At 34.1% G+C, this 22,343-nt stretch overlaps 1 pseudogene across 1 annotated transcript; it reads left to right on the forward strand.

Moving 5' to 3' along the window:
* The first annotated feature begins 5,129 nt into the window (after positions 1 to 5,129).
* Positions 5,130 to 16,310, forward strand: LOC147406153 (beta-galactosidase-like; annotated as a pseudogene). Its single transcript, XR_015176331.1, has 10 exons — positions 5,130 to 5,708; positions 11,723 to 11,788; positions 12,972 to 13,030; positions 13,122 to 13,188; positions 13,277 to 13,399; positions 13,939 to 14,491; positions 14,580 to 14,683; positions 14,779 to 14,891; positions 14,994 to 15,223; positions 15,316 to 16,310. The product of XR_015176331.1 is annotated as a beta-galactosidase-like (transcript).
* Positions 16,311 to 22,343: the final 6,033 nt, after the last annotated feature.

The following is a 22,343-nucleotide window of genomic DNA, read 5'->3' on the forward strand; positions in this document are numbered from 1 at the left end:
AGATGCCGCCAAGGGTTTTCTTGGATTATGCTCAGATGCCGCCGAGGGTTTTCTCGGAATTATGCTCAGATACCGCCAAGGGTTTTCTTGGAATTATGCTCAGATGCCGCCGAGGGTTTTCTTGGAACTATGCTCAGATGCCGCCAAGGGTTTTCTTGGAATTATGCTCAGATACCGCCAAGGGTTTTCTTGGAACTATGCTCAGATACCGCCAAGGGTTTTCTTGGAATTATGCTCAGATGCCGCCAAGGGTTTTCTTGGAACTATGCTCAGATGCTGCCAAGGGTTTTCTTGGAACTATGCTCAAATACCGCCAAGGGTTTTCTTGGAATTATGCTCAGATGCCGCCAAGGGTTTTCTTGGAACTATGCTCAGATGCCGCCAAGGGTTTTCTTGGAATTATGCTTAGATACCGCCAAGGGTTTTATTGGAATTATGCTGAGATGCCGCCAAGGGTTTTCTTGGAACTATGCTCAGATACCGCCAAGGGTTTTCTTGGAATTATGCTCAGATGCCGCCAAGGGTTTTCTTGGAACTATGCTCAGATGCCGCCAAGGGTTTTCTTGGAATTATGCTCAGATGCCGCCGAGGGCTCTCTCGGAATTATGCTCAGATACCGCCAAGGGTTTTCTTGGAATTATTCTCAGATGCCGCCAAGGGTTTTCTTGGAATTATGCTCAGATACCGCCAAGGGTTTTCTTGGAATTATGCTCAGATGCCGCCAAGGGTTTTCTTGGAACTATGCTCAAATGCCGACAAGGGTTTTCTTGGAATTATGCTCAGATGCCGCCGAGGGCTCTCTCGGAATTATGCTCAGATACCGCCAAGGGTTTTCTTGGAATTATGCTCAGATGCCGCCGAGGGTTTTCTCGGAACTATGCTCAGATGCCGCCAAGGGTTTTCTTGGAATTATGCTCAGATGCCGCCGAGGGTTTTCTCGGAACTATGCTCAGATACCGCCAAGGGTTTTCTTGGAATTATGCTCAGATGCCGCCGAGGGTTTTCTCGGAACTATGCTCAGATGCCGCCGAGGGTTTTCTCGGAACTATGCTCAGTTACTGCCGAGGTTTTTCTCGGAATTATGCTCAGATGCCACCAAGGGTTTTCTTGGAATTATGCTCAGTTTATATTTACTTCATGCTCAGATTTGACTCATTTCTAACTTAAACTCTTTGAAATCTATCTCAGATTTTGAGCCCACACACTTGCACAGTTGTTATATCAGTCAAGGAGAATTTTTTTTAAAATTCAAGGATCTGACACTGCCAGTGAGAGCTCGCGCTCAAGGACCTGACATTTTTTTTTAGTTCGAGGAGAGTTTTATGCTCAATGATCCGAATACCCCGACGAATTGTTAAATCAGGCTGCAAAATGAACTGTCACTAGCTTTGGCATTCGGATATCGCACTAATCTACCAAGATAGATTTGCTATCTAGTTTGCTTCAACCCTCTGCCAAAGAGGGGCATCTGTAGACACCCCATTTTTGCATCCGCCTGGTTAATCAAGTCGTCAACACGATCGCAAAGGTTCCCAATGATGGATGTCTATTCCAATGCTTTATTTTGTTACCAGATATGTTTCAGAAATCCGGATGAGGTATCTCGAACTGACAAAACTTAGAAACCACGCTACGCTAGGAAAATACGACCTCAGAAACATAGAAATCATCATCTTGCAAACCAAAAAGAAGCTTCACGATAAAAATCACAAAAAATGATTAAATTACCAAAATACCCCTAACCTCAAAACAACCTTAGAGCCTACATTACGCTTAGGAAAATCCGTTCAAACACATAAAACAACAAATCAAAACCAAGTAAACCACTTTGCCAATTTTCACAAAATTTGACAAAATTACGAAAATACCCCTCATAAAGTTCACGATCATTTCATATAAAAAACTTTATAAATGACAAAAACCAACATTCCCATTGAATTTCTTATGAAAAACTGATTCCAAAACATCCTGGAACATTGAAAAACGACTTAAAACGTAAAAAATCCTCTCCGAGGGCAAAACGGTAATTTCATAATTTTCATAATTAAAAAATTCGAAATTAATAAATAAAACATTAAATAATTAAAGTGAAACATTAATGAAATTAATTTAAAAAGTTGAACCTAAAAAATCGATTAATTGGACTCTCAGGCAAAATTGTTGAGGGTTCGTGGGATATTTCTTTTAGGACCCCTCCATTTGGGGGTCCAAAGAATTAAAGATATAATAGAAAGGGGTTCTCCAAAAATTTAAAATCAATCAAGCAAGACTAAAGTCAAGTATTAAACTCAATCTCATAAGACTAAAGTCAAAATCCTAAATCAAAATCCTAATCTAAATTAATCAAGTCAATCTTATAAGACTAAAGTCAAAACCCTAAAACCCTAAAGACTAAGTCAAAACCCTAATTGAAACCCTAAAAGAAACCCTAATCAAACCCTAATGCTTCTAAAAACTTTATAAATAAGAGCCTCCACACCCTATTTTCGTATCAAAGAAAAAACCCTAGAAAAAGTAGGTGAAGAAGCCTCCACAACCTCCCCAAAACCCTAATTTTGGAGCCCCAACTCCTTCCCTAACACCCCTACTCCGATTTTAGCCTAAAAAACACCTAGAAACCTTTCAAAAACACCCCAAAAATCCACAATAAATTCAAAGCATCCAGATCCAAGAAGGAGATACCTTACCTCGGAGATCAGAAATCAGATCCGGAGACAGAACAAAGTAAGGAGTACGGTACAAGGAGCCATTCTAACCAGATCTGAGGGAATAACACTTTTGCAGATCGATGGTAAGGCTTTTTATTATTTTTTTAATCTAGGTTTTATCATTAGCAATGTAGATCTATTTGGGATAAGTAGAGACCGGCATTGGCCGGGCGGGGTTGGTGCCTAACACCTTCCAACCCCGTAACATGATCCCCGGATTCAGATTTCTATAGTAGACTAGTTCTTTTTATCCATTGTAGGGTCAATTTGGTTCCTAGACCACAATAACTAGGTGGCGACTCCCAAACCTCAAGGGTCAAAAGCGGATCCGCGCACCCCGCGGATCGAGGGCGCTTTCAATACTTTAAATATATTTATTTTATTAATGTTTATAGATTAAAATAATTTAAAATCTGTAGGGTTATATTGGAGCGATAGACGGAACACATGTTAGTACATTTGTACCAATGGTAGACCAAATCCAATATCGAGGACATAAGAGACTCACACAAAATATAATGGCAATATATTCATTTGACATGTTATTTACTTATGTGGTGGTTGATTGGGAAGGGTTGGCTAATGATTCACGTGTCTTCCTTGAGACATTGAATACTCCCAATTAAAATTTTTCATATCCTCCATTAGGTTTGTATTTAAAATTTTGTTAATTATATATGTTTATATTTAATCTTACAAATTATTTTTTTTTATAATAACTAAGCACTATCTGGTAGATGCTGGGTACCCACTCATGTATGATTATCTCGCACCTTATCGAGGTGTTCGATATCATCTACAAGACTATAAGAGATCATAGGCAAATGGTTGACAAGAAATATTCAATCATTTACATTATTCACTTCAAAACGTGATAGAATCAACCTTTGGGATTTTGAAGGTAAAATGACCAATCTTGAAGTTGATGCGTTCATATAATTTGGACAAACAACGAAATATTATTGTGACCTACATGGCATTGCACAATTTTATTAGAAAACATGCGATCGTCGATGAAGAATTTACTTGATTCGAGGAAAAAGAAGCAATATAAGAAGAAGAAGAATATGGCATCACTGATCAAGAGTATCCAGTTCTTCCATCAGTAAGTCATTAGAGTCAACAAATAATGAAAATGCATAGGGATTCAATAGCCGATGCCATTTTTATTGGCAATCATTGATATATTTTTATATTATATTTTTTTACTTTGTGTTGTAGTTATAAATACTATTATTTGATATTGGAATAAAGATTATATTATTTTTAAGTATATTTCGGAGATTATATGCTTATTTCTTTATGTTCTTTGTGTATGATGAATAGTATTGATGGTAAACTATACGTATCCACCATGTTGTTCATGTAGTTGAGTGAAGACATTAGTCACAGCTAAAACAAAAGAAAATGATGGGAGGATGTTTAGAGGTGTCCATTTTGACAAGTAATATGACATTGATATTAATGTTGGGTGCATATTTATATTTGGTGAGATTGATATTAATTCATGTGTTATTTTACTTTATAGAGACATGCATGGTCTTTTGTGTGGACAGATGAAGTTGACATTATCAATAATAATGTTCCTCAAGATAAAATAATGGAGTCAAAAAAGAAGAATGAAAAATATATTTTATATGTATTTGTTGGATATATATTTTTCACGTTTTTATTTATTTCAATTTTACTTATTATATTAGTTATGATTATTATGTTTAAATGATGTCAGAATATAAATTAGATGTTATGTGGATGTGTTATGTATATACGATGTAATATGAATGTTGGATTGCATACTATACAGGTATTTTATTTATTAGGAAAATTTCATATGTCCATTTTTAAGAGGAGATGCTGCCAAAATTTCTATAAAATTATAAATTGTTCTATAATTTTTTTTAGAATTATAAATATTTTAAAATTAATACAATTATTTTTTTTTATTTTTTTTATATAATTTTATTATATTTATATATATTTAGTGTAATTATATATTTATAGGGGTATTCTTATAATTTTTTATGTATTTTAAGTGTTCTATCAAGTTTAAGGGTATTCTGGTCATTTTATCCTAATACAGTAGATTCTAGAAGCTTTATAAAATAATAATTACCAAATTCTGGTCAAAAGCACAGCACTTTTACAAAATTCTATCAAACAAGCTTTTCAGTGTTTCAGCTTCTGATAGTAGATTCAGGCAGCTGAATCAAACGGGACCTTAATAATTATAAGTATTTCAATTAATTGCCAGTAGTGGAGGCGTCTTTCAAAGTGGCACAAACCAAGAGGCACAATAACGTTTGACTGTAAAAATACCATTACGTCACATTCAGCATTAAACGACTTGATTATTGTGCTAAAACGACTGATCAAATCAACCCTTAATAGCAGCAGCTTGTAGCAGTCATTTTAGGCTTAACTAAAATGAGTTTTAATCATGCAATAGTCGGGTCGGGTTATTTGTGACAGATCTTAGCCATTGAAATGAACCCACGGCCATGATACATAATAAATCCTAATTTCTCATTTCTTTTCCCCTTCTAATCCTCGTCTCTTCTTCTTCGCCTCTCTCTCTTCTCAGACCTGTAAAAGCTCAAACAAAATCCCAAAACTCTAATTCCATCTTCCAATCGATTTTTTGCAATTTTTTTACGATGATTATCTTCCAATCATTTGAAACAGAGCTTCTTCAACCTCCCATGATGATCAAGATGCCCTAGTGAAAGTCGTAATAGAGAGGATTGTGTGAGATATTGCTAGGGAGTTGTAATCTTCCAATTTTTTACGACGGTTATCTTCCAATTTCTGAGTTGAGACCTGAAGTTTCTTATGGGGAATTTTCTAATGGAGGAATTGTAATCTTCGTTAGAGAGGAATCTCAATTCTCTTTTCTCTTTGATTGCTCTTTTTCAACCTAATGTGATTTTCGCCTTCAGTCTGTCATTGGATGAACTTATAAGCTTGAAACTTCTTTGACATCAGCTTTTAGACCCTAATCTGGTATTTGTCACTTTTTCTTTCTGTTAGTTTGAAGAATCTAATTTTTTTCTGGCATTTCTGCTTCAAAGCTTTTATGATCTTATTTACTATATTAGGGATCTTTTTTTTTCTGTTTTTTTATGGACATGGAAATAACGTATAAATTTTTTATTTTTGTTATTGGTTTGGAGTTGATGAGTTTGAATTAGGCAAAAAAATGGCCTCGATTTCTAGAATTCCACATGTAACTGTGTAAAAATTTACACTTACCAGCACTGCAAACTTTTGCGTAATATTTGAATCTCGTTCGCAAATGTTATATGTATGTTCTTTGTTTTTCGAAATTTGAATTACAGTCATAGATGTTATACATTTTTCTCGATTTTTTGGGAGTTCTACATCTGGGTAGATAAATTAGAAATTTTGTTTTATGGATTGTAAGATCTGACCTAGTGAGAAGGAGTAGAGAGAGAAACAGAGTGAGGGTTTTATTGATTTTTTAGGTGAATATATTTGGTTTGAGAACATAACTTGAAATTTGAAGTTTTTAGTGTTTTTTTTTTTTTTTTTAAAATAAAAAATTCTTGGTTTTGGGTTTTGGTTTCAAATTTTAAGGTTTCTTTGGATCGCATACGAAAGCTTGCTGACAACTGCACTAGTCTCCAAGGTTTCCTTGTACATTGAGCATTCTAGTTACACCAATTTCAATCACCTTGTTGTTAGGAAGTTGTGGTACGAGGCACACAATTACAACTGAAGTAGAAAAATAAATGAAAAATGATGAACACCAACATTTAACGTGGAAAACCTCCAAAAATTAGAGTAAAAACCACAGGCAAACTGTAAAAGGATTTTACTATTGCAAAAGAATTACAACTCTTTCTCTATATAAATAAGGAGAGCACAATTGACAATACCCTCTCTCTTATCATATGAGAAAATACACACTCTCTCTCTAACAAAGGAAATGCTATAAAGATTAAGAGAAACCTAACATTTTTCTCTCTAAACTTTCTTTCCCTTTCTTTTAGTTAGGATGGGATTATAACACAAGACTGTGATAGTTTCAAAAGAAGAGGAGGTATGTATATATAGAGGGAGATAAGTGGTTATCTAGTCGTCATATTTGACTTATCCAGTCGTCAATTTTGACTTTTATTATCCGATTTCAGACAACAAAAGTGACTTTATTATCTGATAATCTCCCACTTAAAGTCACTTTTGCAATTCTTCTATCCTTTCTACTTGTCATTTCCATGCTACTTACATTTCTGCTAGGCCAATAAAGGATCGACACCAACTAAACTTATCATTATTGATCGGCTTTGTTAACATACCAACTAGGTTGTCTTTAGTATGGATTTTATATATATTCACACTTCCTTCTTCCACCTTCTCACGAACGAAGTGATATTGAACTCGTATGTGCTTTATCTTTGAATGAAACGTTGGATTCTTTGCTAGATGCAAAGTGCTCTGACTATCACAAAATAGAGCAATCTTCTCATGTTTGTGTCCGAACTCCTCTAGTAGCATTTGCAACCATGTTGTCTCTTTGCTAACTTTTGTAGCTGCGACATATTCTGCCTCTGTTAAGAAGTAGCCACAATAGACTGCAGTTTTGAAACCCAGCTTACAACTCCTCCAGCAAGAGTAAACACATAACCTGAGGTGGACTTGCTCTTGTCAAGATCACCTGTATAATCTGAATCAACATAGCCTCTGACAGTAAAGTCTAATCCTCCATAACATAATGCAGCATTTGAGGTACCCTTAACATATCTCAGGATCCTCTTTATAGCATTCTAATGCTCTTTACCAAGAATCATCATGTATCAACTAACCGCTCCCACTACTTGTGCAATGTCTGGTCTTATGCAAATCATAGCGAATATTAAGCTTCCCACTACTGATGCGTATGGTACTCGAGACATTTCCATCCTCTCTGCTTCATTTCTAGGACTCATCTTTGAGGATAACTTGAAATTAATAGGAAGAGGGGTAGAAGTTGACTTACAATCTTGCATATTGAAGCATCGCAAGATTTTCTTCAAATAATTTTTCTGAGAAAACTAGATCTTCCTATTATTTCTATCTCAGTAAATTTGCATCCCTAGAATCTTGTTTGCTAGTCCCAAGTCCTTCATTTCAAACTCCCTAGCCAACTGTGCCTTCTACTCTTTAATATGATATTTTTTGGGGCTTACTACCAACATGTCATCAACATACAACAACAGAATAATGAACTCATTATCCCTAAATTTCTTGTAGTAAGCACAAGGATTTGAACTAAGTCTGTTGTATCCAAGGCTCATGATGAAGGAATCAAATCTCTTATACCAACATCTCGGTACCTGTTTGAGACCGTATAGAGATTTGTTCAACCTGTAAACCAAGTTCTCTTTTCCTTTTTCTTCAAATCCTCTTGGTTGGAGCATGTAAATCTCTTCTTCAAGTTCTCCATGAAGAAATGCAATTTTCATGTCCAACTGCTCTAAGTACAAGTCAAATGTAGCACATATCGCCATGACTATTCGAACTGTTGTAAGTCGAACAATAGGAGGGAATATTTCATTGAAGTCTATACCTTTTTTCTGAGCGAATCCTTTCACTACCAATCTAGCACGATACTGCTCCACTTGGTCATTGTCATCTCGTTTGAGCTTGTAAATCCATTTGTTCCCGATGGCCTTCCTTCCTTGGGGTAGTAGAACAAGATCCCATGTCTTGTTTTTATGGAGAGCTTCAATTTCTTTTTGCATTGCTACCATCCACAGAGAAGCTTCTTGGCTTTTTGTAGTCTCATGGAAAGTTGATGGCTCTCCATCCTCTGTTAGTAGATAGTATGCAACATTTCCCTTTAGAATGTACTCCGAGTGCCAAGTTGGTTCTCTTATCTCCTGAGTTGACCATTGAACTTGTGGAGTTGCAAACTCAGCTTGCTCTTGTGTTCTTCGTGCTCTGGTGCTGCTTCAAAAGAATCTTGAACTTCTTGTTCTTGTCTTTCTTCAACTTGAACTATAGTAGTCTCTGATTTCTCTTTGGAAGTGTTATAATTTTCTTTTCCTTGTACTTTATTTTCTGTAAATATCACATCTCTGCTGATTATCACCTTGCGGGCAGTGGGATCCCATAAGTGGTACCCCTTAACTCCATCAGCATACCCTAAGAAAATGCATTTTCTAGATTTTGGATCCAGCTTTGATGTTTCTTGGGCATTGTACATATCATACACAGGACTTCCGAATGGATGTAAGTGAGAAAAATCAGCTGGTTTACCAGTTCACATCTTCATTGGCGTCTTCAGATCAATTGTGGTTGATGGTGACCGATTGATCACATAACCGGCGGTCTTGACTACTTTTACCCAAAATGACTTGGCCATCCCCGCAGTTCTCAACATCACTCTTGTCTGTTCTAACAAGGTTCTATTCATCTGCTCTGCTATTCCATTTTGCTGTGGAGTGTATGCCACTGTGAACTGCCTCTTGATACCTTCTTATTGACAGAAGTTATCAAATTCATCACTGGTATATTTTCCTCCATTGTCCGTCCTTAAACACTTGATCTTCTTCTAAGATTCAAGTTCCACTCGCGCTTTGAACATTTTGAAAACTGGAAATACGTTTGACTTCCTCTTGATTGGATACACCCAACATCTCCTGGAATAATCATCAATAAAAGATACGTAGTATCTTGTACCTCCTAGGAATAGAACTGGTGCTTTCCAAACATCAGAATGGATCAATTCTAAGATTGCTTTGCTTCTAACATTAAAACTGCTGAACTTTAATCTGTGCTGCTTACTAGTAACACAGTGCTCACAAAAGGGTAATGAAACCTTTTTGAGCCCTAGAAGAAGCTTTTATTCAGCAAGAATCTTCAAGCCTCATTCCGACATGTGGCCAAGTTTACGGTGCCACATCATCGTTAATTCTTCTACTGAACTTGCCGATGCAGAAGACGCTTCTCCATCTTGCTGTGTTTCTCCTTCAAGCATGTACAAATTTACAGTTATCTTTTCTGTTTTCATCACCATAAGCGTGCCTTTGACTATTTTCATGATCCCATCTTCAACATGGGTTTTGCACCCACTAGTATCTAATTGTCCCAAAGACAATATATTTTTCTTCAGGCCCTTCACATGCCATACCTCTTGGATGGTGCGAACTATACCGTTATACATCTTAAATTTGATGGTACCAATACCAGCAATTTCCAAGGCATAATTGTCTCCCATGAATACAGATCCTCCTGAGATAGGTTCATATTGGTGGAACCATTTTCTCCGGGGAGTCATATGCGATGTTTCTCCTGTGTCCATAAGCCAGACAACAGCAAATCTTTTTTTTCCTTCATTAACTGTTGTTGCCTCGCTGTATAAAATTTCACCATCATCCGAGATGCTTGCTACACAACCCTGAGCTTTTGACGACTCAGGACATTTTCCTTTGGCTTCTTCGTTCTTCTTGAGATGCCAATACTCCCTTTTGTAGTGCCCTTTCTTGCTACAGTGATGACACTTGACATTTTTCTTACTTCTGAATTTTGATCTACTCTGATTTTGACTCCCACTGGGGTCATGTTCCATTGATCTCTCTCTCATCATCATTAAAGCTTCAGCCTGCTGTGAGCTTATTTGTTCTTGCGCCGACTTTCTTCTTCAAGAACCGCAGTTGCAATATCATTGAAGACTAGAACTTTTATGTTGTTGATTAAGTTGATGATGAGTTGATTATACGAATCAGGTAAACTTTGAAGTAGAATTTCAGTACGTTCACCCATCTCTATGTTATGCCCCATTATTATGAGCTGTGAACATAAAGTGTTGAGGGTGTTGGTGTGGTCGGTTACCGAAATTGACTCCATCATCCGAAGGGTGTAAAGCCTTCTCTTCAAGAAGATTTTGTTGTGTAGTGATTTGGCCTCGTACAATTTTGTTAGTGTATCCCATATTTCTTTTGCTATCTTTTTCTTCGCTATACTTGACAATACTTCATTAATTAGTGCTAAGTACAGATTAGCAATAGCATTGCCATCCATCTTGTTCCACTTGCCGTCGTAAGTGATTTCCTCGGGCCTATCTTCAATTGCCGCCAAGCAGTTATCTTTTCTCAAAACTACTTTTATTCTCATTTTTCACAATGAGAAATTATTCCCATTGAATTTTTCTATTTCGTACTTCGTCGCCATTATTGCAAATACCTCTTTTCCACTAAGTGGATCTGACTGTAGCACGAAAACCGACTATAAACCTGGCACTCTGATACCACTGTTAGGAAGTTGTGGTACGGGGCACACAATTACAACTGAAGTAGAAAAAAATGAAAAATGAAGAACACCAAAATTTAACGTGGAAAACCTCCAAAAAATTGGAGTAAAAATCACGGGCAAACTGTAAAAGGATTTCACTATTGCAAAAGAATTACAACTTTTTCTCTATATAAATAAAGAGAGCACAATTGACAATACTCTCTCTCTTATCATATAAGAAAATACATTCTCTCTCTTTAACAAAGGAAAGACTATGAAGATTAGGAGAAATCTAATATTTTTCTCTCTAAACTTTATTTCCCTCTCTCTTAGTTAGGATGAGATTATAATACAAGACTGGGATAATCTCAAAAGAAGAGGAGGCATGTATATTTGACTTATCCAGTCATCAAATTTGAATTATCCAGTCGTCATATTTGACTTATCCAATCGTCAATTTTGACTTTTCTTAACCGCCTTCAGACAACAAAAGTGGTTTTATTATCTGACACTCGTTTCTCAGGTACACGAAAGCAGAATCATTGTGTGTCTGTTTGTTATCTTTAGTCTTTGGTGCTTGAATAAATATAGAGTTTCTAACTTTTTTTGTGAAATGTTCGCAAGTGTTTTAATCATGTCTTAATGCATGTACATCCTCATTTTTTTAAATCACCTTTTGTGGATATCAGTTTGCTTCATTATATCATGATTTCGAATAGTGAAAAATAGTGGTTTGCTTCATTATGCTTTTATATTAACCAAGAAAGTTATGTTGATTATAGGTTGTTAATGGGTTTATTGATGAAGGAGTGGCAGAGCTTTTTCCTGGAGTCCTATTTATTGACAAGGTACCTTTTCTTTCCTCATCTCTTTTAATTCTTACATATGCTTGGTTAGCCTGTATGTTTTCACAGACAAAAATGTTGTGGTAGACAAAGAGATGGCATTGGTAGTAATAATATACTAGTTTATCTAAAGAACTTGAGTGTGGACACTGCACAATAGTCTGAAATTTGAATGAGCCTAAAAGAGATGAAAAAGGGCAAAAATAACATACCTTTTATAAGTAAAAGAGGACTTTATGGTTCCCTTTTACTCCCTTCTTAGCTAAATGATTAAATGAATATCCATGATATTGTCTTACAAAATGATTAGAATGCTAGTGCTTTGTAGATCAATTGAGCTGTCTTTAGTTAGTATGAATGATGAACTTAGATTCAATTCTCAATGCACGTCTGTTTATCCTTAACCTGGCTAGTTGAAGCTACCCCCAAAGAACTTCATTTTCACAACCTGAGACTTTCCAAATAGCTAATGGTCTGAAACTTTCCAAATAGTTTCCTCTTAGTTGAAGTTTACTAAATTAACGTGTTACTTTAGCCAGACAATTGAGTTTAGTGCCAAAGAGATGACTGGTCCTTTGTTTTCTACCTTCTTCTAAGCTTTTACTGACTGGCATTTTAACCATTTAGGTTGCTACCTTTGTCGTACAAGAGATTCTATTAGAGGAGGTGGGACTATGTTACATTTGTATAAAGATTCTCTTTTTTACTGTTATTAAATGAGATGTTCTTGGATGTTGTTTGCAATTATCTCTCTGAATACAAGTATTCAAAATCCAACTAATCAATAGTTTACACTGATGTAGCCTTAGGGCCCCATGTGTTCATTGTCGGGAACGTCGAAGAATTATTCTGGGCCAAATAAATATGGATCTGATAGAGAATGGCCCATCCTTACACCTGGCCCCAACTCTTCCATCCATCAACTTAGGATCCATTGGAGCCATCAGCTGATTCAATCCATCGGAACATTGGAACTGTTTTGAAATATTTTGTGTTTTGTTTCATTCTGTTCCTATTTTGGAAAAACTGGTACAATAAGACAATACAAGATTTTATCAGATGGGTCTTTATTTAAATATTTTTTAGACCATTTAAATCATTATTGATGAATGGAAGTTGAGTTGGCCACTAATATACCACTGCAAGCATGAATTGATTTATGATCTTTTTTTTTTCACTTCGCTAGATTCTATAGTTCTGAGGTATGCCTACGCGGAACTGGGGGAGTCCTGTGGAGCAATTCAGGTCTGGAAAGTGTGACATGTTCTTTTGGCTACTCTCATTAGATTTCCTGGTGATTGCATTTTTTTAATCATGAATTGGACAATCCATGCAGCTTGCCAAGAAAATATACGAGTCTTTTGGGTAATGGTGTCAATGCAACAACACTCCCACACATACAAGTAAGTGGTTTTTGGCTATCTTAAAGAGTTCACTTCCCTTATTCTGTTGTTTCTGCTTGTTCATTCATAATTGGTGTTGGTATTGCAGTTTATCTGTTTTGTAAGAACTGAAGGAGTTGAAGCAGCTCGCAAGTACTTCTTAGATGCTTGTAAATCCCATGTGTACGATGCTTATGCAATGATGACATTTTGTCTTAACAAGGATCCAAAGGTCATTGGACAATTTGATACTACTTCTTAACTGTGCACTTGTTCTTTTTTTTTTTTTTCAAGACTATTTTCAATTAATATAATAACAAACTCTCATTCTTAATAATGGAGCTGTTAGACGTATTGCGGACAAACATATTAGTAATATTAGTTTATCTTGTTTTCCCTACTTTCTGCTATTGCTAAGAGCCTAAAACAATCATGCATATAGCTGCACACGTGAACTTTCTCTGTACTAAAATTTAATTAAAAGCATACTAAGAATAAAAAAGACAGGAATAGAGAACAAAATGAAGGGAATTTCAGTCCAAAATGTGGTTACAACTTTCTCTATACAATATTTGGGAGCCAAGAACTATTGCTATGAATTACTGTTTTGTTCTTTATTATTATTTTTTATTAGTAGGGACGTACATCGATCTTTGCCATATTCTATAGCAGCTCTCTTATGCTATTAGATTCTATTAGGATGACTAGATTCTGCTGTTAGGTTCCACCACTTATGGATTGCTTGCACATGTTTATTCCTTAATTATGCAGGAAATGATATTGAGCCATACCATTGATGGATAAGCACCAGAAAGCCATGCAAAACGAAGAGGGAAAGTTCTCGAGCCTTTTAAATGCATGTTTTTCAATATAAAGGGATAATTGGGTTCTTTTTCATTCTTGGTCAGTTGCAGCCACAATTTTACCTATAGTTTGGTCATGTTGTTTCATGGGAGACTTATGTGTAAATCCCAAATGTCAAGTGTCTTTGTGGGTTCACCAAGGTAATTGAAAAGAATACATACACACAACATGAAAAACAATTTGCCTAGTCTCCGCACATCTCTTCTCCATGTTGTGTGCTACCTTGTTTGTCTGTGCTTGGATGGTTGGTCCATTAGAAGTGGAAAGCTGATGGTGAACACACAGACTACTGTGTTGGTAAATAAACCAAATAGAGCTGAAGATGAACCTCATGTTCTCAATTGGGTATGGAGGCCTGAACGCATCAAGGACACTGTGTAGGCTCGTTTTCTGCTCACCAACTTATCAAGCAGAAGGCCGCAAGCAATGATGCAAGTGATTACTTGTGGTACATGACAAGGTAATTTAATGAAATTCTTTTATTTTCCTGTCTATAACTAGTTTATATTTGTTAACCATTAATTATTAATTACCATTTTCTTTTGTAGTGTTGATCTTGATGAAAATGATCTTGTCTTGGGTGATAACATGACTTTAAGAGTGAATTCCACGGGTCATGTACTTCATGCCTTTGTTAACAGCGAGCACATAGGTATAAGAAATTGTTTAAAGCTCTCGTAATTCATTTTTTTTAGAAAATCTATTTAATGAATAGATATGTATTAACATAATTTGATTGAATTACAGGTTCTCAATGGGCTTTGGATGACGTAGTCTTTAATTTCGTGTTTGATCAGAAAATTAAGATGAATCCAGGGAAGAATCAAATCACTTTGCTTAGTGTCACAGTTTGACTAAGGGTACATATACTTCAAAATTATTGTTTCTTAGATTTTTGTGTCAATTAAATTAAATTACTTTTCTTAAACATATTTTTCACTCTAAACTCTTCTATGTTGTAGAATTACGGCCCAAAGTTTGATTTGATTCCAACAGGAATAGCTGGTGTTCAATTGATTCGAAAGTTGAACGATGAATATATTATTAAGGATTTGTCGTCGAGTAATTGGGGATATAAGGTTGGGTTGCATGGTGAGGAGAAACAACTATATAGTGTTGAATTGAATCACCCCATTCCTCTTGATGGTCTTCAGATAATCTTCCTACAAAGAAGATGATGACTTGGTATAAGGTAATATTATGAGCAAAATTTGGATTATAAATCCGAACACACCTCTTAAATATAGAACTAAAATCTGATTTTGAATTGGTCTTTGTTTGTAGACTACTTTCAAGGCTCCCCTTGGAAAAGAGATAGTGGTAGTGGATTTGCAGGATTTGGGTAAGGGTCATGCTTGGGTCAACGGGAAGAGTATCGGGCATTATTGGCCATCCTTCCTTGCCGATGAGAATGGTTGCAGCAGCACTTGTGATTATCGTGGTCCTTACGATGAAAAAAAATGTGTTACCAACTGTGGTGGATCTTCTTAGAGATGGTAAGATTAATCTATTTCCAGTTTGATTAAGATAGCTTATAATGTCACACTTAATAGGTTCACCCCTTGACCAGCTCTTTTCTTTTCCTTCGTTTTAGAATCCTTTTTTGATTTGTCGTATTTCATTCCGTTAATTGGTATTACAAGTTCCCTTGATTAATTCATGACAATTTTGTACATTTGGTATTAAAATTTTTTATATACTATATTTTGTTCAAGTATTTGGTATTAATTTTTTTTATATACCATGTAACACGATCTTTCCTTCATGATGACATAAACACACTGGTCTTGTTTGAGGAAATGGGTGGCAACCCATCCCTAGTAAACTTCCAGACTATTACAGTTGATTCGGTCTGTGCCAAGTCTTACGAGGGACACACATTGAACGATTGTGCCAAGGCAATGGTCGAACCATCTCAACAATAAATTTTGCTAGCTTCAGTGATCCTGAAGGAATTTGTGGATCATTCGCCAAAGGAAGTTGTGAAGCCAAGAAAGTTCTATCTATGGTGGAGTCAGCATGTCTAGGCCAAGAGAGTTGTTCAATCGATGTATCTGAAGAAGCATTGGGTTCGAGCAATTGTGGTGGCAATTTCGCAGAGCAGCTTGCAGTTGAGGCAGTTTGTTAGGATTCTTTTTCGTGTTCTAGAAATTAATTTGTTAGAAAGTAGATATTATCACCAATTAGTATAGGTTTCCTTTCATTAGAAACATTCTTTTACATATTTTATACATATAATTTCATAATAAAATGGTAGAGCTCTACTTTTCTTCTTTAAATATATCTTTATTGAGTTTGCTTTAGCTTCTTTTAATTTTGTATTAATTTGTTAAATAAATTTTTTTATTATGAATCTAGAAAAAAAAACAACTATCTAAAATAGTCGTTTTTCCCAACTGTCTAAAACAGTCATTTTTCCCAATGGTCTAAAATGGTCATTTTTTTCGACATTTATTTGCAGTTGCAAATTAAACGCGACTCCTTTTAAAACGACTGTCCTAGACAGTTGTTTATTGCGCATTATATTGTAATGCTAGCCCATTCTAGAAGGGGTTATGACATTATTAAGTCTATTGAAGAAGCCAATGCATTGTTAGATCTTACATCTCCTTTAGACTATAAGAAATGAAAATCCAAAGTAGACTGAGAAATGGAAATGTAAGGTAGAACTACTACTTGTCTTCACTAGTGTGACAAGTCCATCATCTATCAACCCCCCCCCCCCTCCAAGTTGGAGTACAAAACTCATACAGACACACTATCTTATTATTACCTTTATAAGTTTGAAACTCTACTTGTGATTATAACATCTAATTTAGATATTGGATATGACATTGCCAAAATAATTCTACCCAAGGTAGAAGGTTTTATTCTACGACACCAGGTTCCATCTTTTTCCTAGAAAATTGAAAATTAGAAGTTAGGCCCATATACAGTCCATTTTTGTACCAACATGGCGCACTAGAAGTCTAAAACCCTAAGGATGGATCAATTTTCAAAGTCAATGGACAAAGACTGAGGCCATATCTAGAATACTTCATTCTAGAAAGTGATGAGGTCCAAATCGAATATCTTATTTATCAGGATTAGAATTACCATTTATCTGGATGAAGACGTTAAACTTAACGCTTCTAGGAGGCAATCGATGATTTTTAAGAATAGAGCAGTGTTTATTTTCTGATAAAAATTGAATTACAGTATTTTCAATTTTTTTTTAGGTCATTCCCATATTAGAGATACATCAAATTAGATGTTATCCACCTTCTTTCCTTACCTTTTTTTCTTTCTAATTTTGCATTTCATGTACTTATTCTAGAAATTAGAATAAAAGAATATATTCAGTTTAGGTTTGGGGGTGTGGGTTGGTTAACCAAAATATCTATTTTAGGTTATTATATATATATATATTAAAAAATAAATAAAATAAAATTGGTATTTATTTTTTAAAATAGTATGAGTAGATGGTTTTAGACATTTTATTAAAATTAGAAAAATTAGAATTTCATTAAGAAGCCTTAAGATTTAAGTAATTTCATTATCATTCACTTAGTGGATCTTTGAAAGAATTGCATTCACTACATATATGACTAGTTCAAAGAGTCTAAATTGATTAAAGTAGGGTGAAACCTTCATTTGCTGAGAGTGTTAGGGAAACTCAGGTCTAGTGAACTCTAACAACCTTGTATTTTGGTTGGTTGGTTGGTTAAAAGAACAATAAAATTGTGTATTTATGTCTTCGGCAACAACCATATGATTAGACTGTGTACCTTGAAAATGGCTATCTACTTCAAAAAAATGAAAGAAATAATTATCAAGAAAAAAATTGAGAAAAAAGTTTGAAATATGAAATGCAGAATGTAGTGAAAACACCTAAAAGAAATAAAAGTCAAAAAAATGAAAAAGTCAAGAAAATAATTCAATATGGCCAAATTATCTATGTTTCAGTAGGGTGAAAGTTTTCAATAGAAAAAATATGAGTAAACTAGAATATCACAAATAAAGCCCCTTAAAGGTATTACAGTGAACATTCATTCCTCTCACTACCCTAAATAGGATGTTGAGTTTGGAGTTAGATTTTAGGTTAATTCGATCATATTAGGTAAATTGAGTATAACTCTACATTATGAAGTTGATAACAAAATCTTAATCAGACTTTCACTATGTACTCAAAGTCATAGTATTTGTAGAATTCTCCTAATGGATTTGACAATGATTTGGACTCTGTTAAAAAGTAAATTACTGATTTTCTAGTAAATTTATGTTTAGTTTAATGCTTTCACATGTTAACTTAGCTAAATATTGATACAAAATATCATGTGTTAAATTTGATGGGTATATTCACTGTAAATCCAACTTAGGGGTTTAAGGGATTTTTGCATTTGCTAAATACAATTGAGAGGCCTACGAAACTGGTATTGTTTTTATTATTTATTTTATTTTTTACTTTACTCGAGACTAGCAAAGTCTAGTTTTGGGGGCATGAAGTGTCTAAAAATTTATTTTTCCATTGTTTTATAGAGTACTTAACTGTATTTTTTAACATAAGAGCTAAGATTACTTTTTAAAATTATTTATAGTAGTTAATTCATTATAAGTTATATTTTATTGACTAAATTTAAGTACTTTCACGGATTTCAAGAATTTAATTATATGCCCATTTCTTACAAGTAAAATAAATGATAATTGAAGAATCAAAGAGGAAAAAATATTAAATTCAAAGTTCATGGTCAAAGTCAGAGTTAAAGTATGGTCCAAGAGATTCGATGGTTCTAGATTGACAGAATCAAGTTTTGAATCTGCTATATCATATTGTTCTGCCCATAACTTTTGACTCCCTTATTGAAATAAGTCAATATTTTCAGATTAATAAATTGATTCAGAGGAGAATAAATTCAAATTTCATGAAGCAAAGCTCATTCGAACTTTCAATTGATTAAAAATATTAACAAATCATAGACTCAAAGTCTGTCAAGTTTCACAATTTTTATGTAACTTTTGACTCGGTAATTGAAGCAGAGCAAGGTCAATGAGGTTAGAACTCTAATTGAGAAAGAAACATATTTATATTTCTCATAAAAGATTAGATTTAGAAGACAAAAATGTGAAAATGTGTTGATCCTAATTTTTTATCTATAAAAAGACCTTAACTCTTTAGTTTTTGGGCTCTTTCTCTCTCTCTCTTTTCAATTTTTATCCTTTCTTCTCCCTTCCTTTCCTAATATCATTTTCTTCTCTTTTTATATTTTTATATTTTAATTTATTTTTCTGCAATTGGAAGACATATTGTTCAAGTTTATTCAAGAGATCAATAAAAATTAAATATGATTTTGATTTTATGTTATTTGTTGATTTCTTGAATGAATCTTGGCTAATCTCTCAATCTAGAAAGATTGATGAAGCCAATGTTATTATTTACTTTTAGTTTATTCTTCTAGTTCTTGATATTTTCATTTTTTAAGTAGATTTATCTTCTAAACCTTATTTCTTCAGTATTCTTGATTTATTTCTCCTTATCGTTCATCTCAGTGTGATCCGTTACTATGATGTTGAATTATTGGGCAATAAAACTTTTGAATGGAATGAATTCTTAGGCAATTCTTAGATTTATAAAAAAAATAAGGATTTTTATTATTCTAATTTTCAATCAAGAACCTTTATTAGTTTCTTGATTTGAGTTATCCAAAAAGAACTTGAAAATAAATTGATTTAAATTAATTATCATGAGTGAATTAATTCTCCTTAGATTTTTTTTTTAGTTATGATTTTATTTATTTAATTTAATTAATTTTTAGTTTATTCGTTTAAATTACACCATTTTTCCTTTATTTTTTTTTAAATCTGGAATATTAGTCCCCCAATCCTCAATGGAAGGACCCTTTTTGCCAATCTAAAGTAGGTTTTAATTTTAATTTTATATTTTTTTCTAATCCTTTTCAGAGATATCTTTACACGATAAACAATCATCTTAGCCATCTATTTATAAAATATTGAAAAACTATTTTTGGTATCTTACATTATTAGAAAGTAAAGAATAGAAAGATTATAAACAATTAATTACAAAAATAAAATATAATAGTCTCCAATCAAGGGATTGATTAACATCTTGATTGAGAACAAGAATGGAAATAATTTGAATGAATTATTTCCTTTAATGGCTCCATTGATTGACAACTTGATTGAGAAGATGAATAGAAAGAATTTGAAAGATTTTTTTTCTTTAACAAACATGGTATTGTTCATGCATGTTGTTGTTTATATCGGTACGGGTTTTCTTCATTGTGTTTATTATGAATTATATATGTATAAACAAGTATTTTATATACAAAGATAAAGTATTGTATATCTATGTAGTTCGTTATCATCAAATCAAAATATGTTAAAAGAGTATCAATGGGTACCCCATTAATTGCTTTCCTATGGGAAAAGAACCCATTGAGATTTGGAACCATTGCAATGTATTAAGTCCCGACACTAGAGGAGGTGCCAACTTGGTGAAGTTGGTAATGTGTGTGGAGTTTTTATCCCACAACTTTTGCTTAAAAGTTCTTACTTTTGGATGATTTGTGGCCAATCCAAACCAAAAGGTAAGTGATAAAATCCAGAAACCACTTATATACACTATTTTTAACTTTATATGTTTCTTAATATAGATGCAAACAAAATCAGTTATTCGGGTCTAAGATCCACTTTCAGTAACAGTCACCTCGAAATACAATTGATAGTCATCTTGACAATATCAAATACGTTCATTATGGGATATTAGGATATTCACTTAAAGATTATGACAAATTAATTACCATTTTGTGCATTGAATATGACAAAATTTTGATTCTAGCTCACTATTCATTTTAATTCCCAAAACATGATGAGTTATATATAAACCTAGGGCAATCCTCACCTTACAAGCCAATTTTGTGAGGATGAGTTAGGCCCAGGGGCTTCTACATGGTATCAGAGTGGGCAACCACATGGGTATAGGAGGCACGTTACATGTGAGGAGGACTGTGAGTAATAGTCCCACATTGCCTAGGTATCAAGACCTTGGGATATATATAAACCTAGGGCAATCGTCACCTTCAAACTGGTTTTGTGAGGATGAGTTAAGCTTATTGGCTTCTGCAGATATAAGATAATAAGACCATTGATATTGATAAGCCTATTTTTAATGAGTTCAGTAACTTGATGTTGGCGGGTTTTGGACTTAGGTCCCTGGTATCATCACCCAAAGACTTTACCAACCAACTTAGTACCTGCAAATGAGAAAGAACGACCTTTTGCTAAATTAATTAAACATTTGCTTTCTCTTAAAGAAAACCCTTCTCTTATACAACTTAGAATTAACAATTTTAAAAAAGGTGAAAATAGGAAAATAGATAAAAATATTCATACATTCTTGTAATTAGGCACATTTTAATAATGAGAACTACTATTGCCACGCCAACTTTTGTAATGTGTGCAATTCTTTGGTGATTTACATAGGAATTGGTGTGGCAATAACAACTCTCATTTAAAATAAGTTCTTAAAATGTAAATATATTCATACTCTATGAAACAATAAATATTTTTTCCTATTTTAGTTTTAGTAAAACAGTTAAAAATAGTTATCACCAAAACGAAGAGCTCACAAGCCTAGTGGTTGTTTGATAATGCTTGTGAATCCCGCTTTTGGTGCTCTTGCGGTTCTAGGTATGATTATTAAATGCAATTATCGTTTGATGAAAAAATGCATCACATTTACAATTTTTTAAAAGAAATTTGTACGAGCGGGTCAAATGTGCTTTTAACATTAGCTTTTGTAGGAGCAACCAATACTGAATAAAGGGCTCTTGTAAAATGTCTTTTCAGCCCCTCGTCAATAATAATAATACTACTCGATATCCTCTTTCAAGTAAAACCACATTTCAGCAACCCTGACCACCGTGTTTCATCCTTTTGTGAACCCTATTATCTATTGTCCTTGTCATTGGTAGTCTAATCGAAACCTATATAACATCTAACTCCGATCAGGTCGTAACCCTAACCATCATATTTTACCCTTCTATGAACCTTACTATTTGCAGACACCCCATTTTTGCATATGCCTGATTCAACAATTCATTACTCGATTATTGTGGATTCCTAATGATGAGTGTCGAATATGCAAAAAGTCGAAAACTTGTGAGAGATAATTTTTCGATTTTTTCCAATACATTTCCAATCCTCGTGATTTGATATCTTTCTTATTTGGTGATCAGGGTCTAGAAAGTGATTTCTACAGCCCTAATTACATATACTTTATTAATAAATCATACACTAAATCTTCTTATTGCATA

The sequence above is a fragment of the Akebia trifoliata genome, chromosome 3 (genome assembly GCF_017979445.1).
Source record: "Akebia trifoliata isolate Shusen 1 chromosome 3, ASM1797944v1, whole genome shotgun sequence".
Lineage (NCBI taxonomy): Eukaryota > Viridiplantae > Streptophyta > Magnoliopsida > Ranunculales > Lardizabalaceae > Akebia > Akebia trifoliata.